A 5,002-nucleotide genomic window follows, 5' to 3' on the forward strand; every position below is an offset into this window, starting at 1 on the left:
GTGTGTGTGTGTGTGTGTGTGTGTGTGTGTGTGTGTGTGTGTGTGTGTGTGTGTGTGTGTGACAATTCCGTGCAGTGTCACTTATATAGATCAAAAGGGGGGTCGCTTATGCTAATCTCTTTGTTACTATCTTCATTTCAGTAACTCAGACGAGCTCATACCATGCTTGCTAGCGAGAAAAAGGCAATAATTTGTAGATTTGTACGAATTCAAGTAATTTGTTTCAATCAGAGTATCGTGTATAATGCTGCCTTCCATCCTTACACCAAGTCTAGTGATAGCAGTGAGCCAATATTGTGTATAAGCTAATCCATCAATATATATATATATATATATATGGTTTCAGCCGAACCCATGAATACGTGCCACCTGCCAACACAATTCAGGACAGCTTTTCCCTAACGACTTCAAAACCCTCTGCACCGCAAATTTGTTACATATTTTCACACGAACTAACTTTCTACTACTATATGCTTTCTATGTGCATTTATATTAAACGTAATTCCTACTTCAATCTTTCGTCGACACAATCGCCGACTTGCAGCTTTATTATACGTATTCTCGCACATACCTATTTACATAGGAATTACCGGTGTTTGCTATTACATTAATTACCGTTATCCTGATTGTGTTATTAATTATTATCACATACTTTATAGACAGTATAGGACACCGGATCCTTCGTGCATCGAGGGGTCAATGCTTGGTTTGTGCGCCAGCACGTTTGCGTTGTTAGACGTGATGCAGATTCATGTGTTCACATTCACGTTCATGCACCATGCTTCATACGACCCACTGCACGAATTGTCTTTTCATTGCTTTGCTAGTAACATGATAAGATCATCACTAGTGGCATCACACTTCAGCTAGTAAACGGACGTATTTGTTACTAGTATCAGAACACATTCACGAGGTTATCAATTACTTATTATCTACGTTTACGATCATTGTAATATCATAACCTGCACTATCATATATTAATCAGAAATTTTATATGTTCACGCATAAAACCATACCTTCACCCATAATGCCATATGATCACCCATTATACCATATTATCACCCATTATATTATGTCTTTACGAATACTATCATCATTTCAACCGTATAGGTCATACATTCGTCAACAAATATAACATTTGCATACACTGACGCCATAGGTCGTCGTTGGCATCACCTTTGCATGAGCCGCCAGAGAGACGTTCGGAGCTAATCCAACATTCACCGATAACACGATATCTTAGCGTGCGCTATCATACCTTCATACGCTTTATCATAGTTTTACCTGCACTCATGCACTCCCCCATAGTTTCACACGCTTACATGTACCATCATGCCTTTACCTGTAGTATCATGCACCTACCGATAATATGATACCTTCTCGTGTAACGTCATACCACTTCACGTCATATCACACCTTCATCTGTAATATCACACAATCATTCGTAATATCACACCTTCATCTGTACTATCACACCTTCATCTGTAATATCACACAATCATTCGTAATATCACCCCTTATATCTGATATCTCACCCATATCCGCAATATCTCACCATCATTTGTTATATCACGCATTCAATAGAATGCATTTATTCACAGTATCACCCCTTCATCCGTGATTTCTCACACTCAAACGCGATATCATATACGCCTATCCCTTAATCTAATGCCTTCACCCGTCACAATTATTCTACTTGTAATACCTTAGCTTGTTTAAATTGCCATTTACCGCACCGATTCAAATGATCGCAATACGATCGCAAAATACTGAAGCCACATATTTACTCGCCTTTCATATACGTATCTCCGTAATCACATCTGTATCATAAGTAATCACATAACCTGACGAAGCGCAGTGCTGTTCGAGTATGATTTTTGTAAATTATATTTTCTGTTACATTGTTATTGTGCAGTTACGTTAGCAATAAATAAACTGCTAATGATTATCTACATGCTTTGTGTTGTTTTTACGTGTACGTGTGATTATAATTGTGCGCATGCAATCTCACTTTTACATTTATTGACAATTGCGTGACAATTGAATTACATTTATAGACAGAATTATTAAATCAGAATTGACTCACGGCTCGTGATTTGGTTGTAGGACGCCAAAAAGCGCGTCTGAAGTGCGGATAGTCCAACGGGGAGGTGTGTGCGTGTGTGACCAAACAAGCAAATACAAAAACAGTAACAACACGACAGTAACTCACAAACACATATTATAGCTACTTACGCGCGCACACACACATGCGCACGCACACATACGCACGCACACACGCACGCACACTCGGACGTAAACGTAATAACGAGATGTGGTTCCCCCCCGGCCCACACACACTTGTGATTTTACTGCCTACCAGGAACGGACGATGATTTTGGGTGTTATAAAGTTACTATAGTCACAAGAAAATATCGATTATCACTATTTGTAATATAAGCACTATTTTTGCAACATTTAGATAATTAGGAGAGATATAAAACGGGTCCAACGCACCATAGTGTAAACGTGGTGATTTCATTACAGTCTCTTCTATATACTTCTATATGCCAAACAGTGTCTTATAGTTTAGACAGGAATGGCCTATGTCCATGAAATTGTCGACGCAGAAAGGAATAAACTGGCATCTCAACCATCACCTACAAAAGAAAAGGTAACGTTGATGCCCTGAGAAAACCACGTCAATTCACAATGCATGCATATAAGCCGCTGATCAGGATGGATGGGCTACGTTGTGCTGACAGCGTATTCCTCATAGACTATGAAACTCGTGAATATATCTCATCGCTATCATACTGTAATCCTGCTAATAGATAAATGTGCAGTATAAACTTATAAATATATATCAGAATTAGATAATAGGGGATTCCCTATTATCTACTTCTGATACCTGTTATTAGGACCCTGATTCCACTCGAGACATGTAAAATGCGATTAAGGAAATGCAAGATTGCGGGGTATGCCTGGATCATGAGGTGGCGTGGAAGGCATATGTATGCTATCTAACGATAAACAATTTCATTTATAGTTTTTACATTTTGTTTAAGTTTACTTTCCCATGTTACGTCGGAATCCATTACGCTTATTTCCGCAACAGCGCCAGGAATATCACTCATGTGGCGCAAAGTCAACTAGCTTCGTGAATAAAATTTTGCTATGGAACATTGCCTTCTTGGACCACTCAAAGACAACTCAAATCGTGTTATTTTTCGGCAAAATTAAGCCCGGAAAATGTCGGATAGCATTCGCGTTGTCATGACACCAGAGATAATCGAATATACAAATAGGACGCACACGGCCAATAATTGATATACCCAAATACTAAATGCATACATATACATACCGAACAGATTGGATCGCAAACACATCAACGCATACAAATATACATATAAATACATAAAACAGACACACATGAACGAACATATAGGTTATATAGGTTATTCCAAGTATGAATAAATTAAGGATATCAGTCATTCCGTACAGTTCTACACATGCATTCATTCTACCACGTTGGAATTCAGGATATTCTCCTTTAAATTGTTTTTTTTAATTGCGCTAAGGTGTTGAACAATGTTTTTGAAAATTTGTTGAATTTGTCATAGAAATCGCACAAAATCCGGTATAGGTATGTTTGCGATTTGTAATATGTGGTTTTTTGAAATATTATGTGGTTAGTTTGGAAATCTACATATGGTTGGACTAATTTGACAAATCATACACCATAGCTGCTGCATGACAACCATACGAGCTGAGGGTCGAAACGATGACAGCGATTATTGGTTGCATGGCAACATGTAGCGGCGTCGTCGCGTATTTCGATGCTGCGTGCGAACACGACACAATGAGCACGGATGCTTTGAACATATTAATGTACGTATAATATAAACGTAAATATAATGTAAAATTAGCGAATTGAAGCATCATGACAGATGTAGCCCCAGAATAACGTTGGATCTATAGCGCACCCGATATTAAAGGCGAGTTTTGGGTTGACTTGGTTTCAGCCGTCAAAAACAGCTGGGACTAGTAACTTTTAAGGCAAGGTAACCCGATCTGACCGCACAGAGCACAGTACTGTGCGCTGGACGGCAACTCAAAGTGCAGCAGTCTAGTGCTATTAAACCTCATTTAATTTTAGTTTCATTTCCGTGTGTACTAATGACCAGAACGGGCCTTAACGGTAACCGTATAGATGGCATAATATGCCAACTCGAGAACATGCGATGTGACGTATGTCCAAGCGGCAATGTGAAGCACGCATGTTATTATAGTTAATTATATGCTAATGTAATATAAATATTTCGTGAACGCCATTTCTGGCCTTATATAGTAATTAAACGTTGACGTCGCACTAAATCGCATCATGCCACGCATCCATATGTTGCATCTAGTGAATACACTGCACACTCCACAGGAGGAGACGAATAAGCTTCCTTCTGGAAAAGGAGGATTAACTCAATTAAACCCTCACGTCGTTTACTTCGCAATTAACTATTAATAATTCAAATTAGAAATAGAAATAGAAATAATAGACAGCAGTTTATAATGAATAATTAAAATTCCACATTTAAAAGGCAACGATTATTAAGATGAGGAACTTTATATGATAGATTTTGTTGAAATTCATTATTCGTTGGTTACCAGAAAACAAATTTTCATTGAAGGTCTGAATCAATCGGCAGGTGACGTAGGCAATAGTGAGAGAAGTGAAAAAGAGAACACCCAAGAGAGAAAAGAATGAGGGAAATATAAGAGCGAGAAATATAAGAGCGAGCGAGAGATAGATAGATAGATAGATAGAGAGATCGATAGATAGATAGATAGATAGATAGATAGATAGATAGATAGATAAATAAATAGATAGATAGATCGATAGATAGAAAGAGAGAGAGGGAGAGAGAGAGAGAAAGGGAGAGAGAGAGAGAGAAAGAGAGAGAGAGAGAGAGAGAGAGAGAGAGGAGACGACGTCGACACCGACGACGTACGAAGAGAACGACGACGG

Source organism: Priapulus caudatus, unplaced genomic scaffold (genome assembly GCF_000485595.1).
Source record: "Priapulus caudatus unplaced genomic scaffold, Priapulus_caudatus-5.0.1 Scaffold44, whole genome shotgun sequence".
NCBI lineage: Eukaryota > Metazoa > Priapulida > Priapulimorpha > Priapulimorphida > Priapulidae > Priapulus > Priapulus caudatus.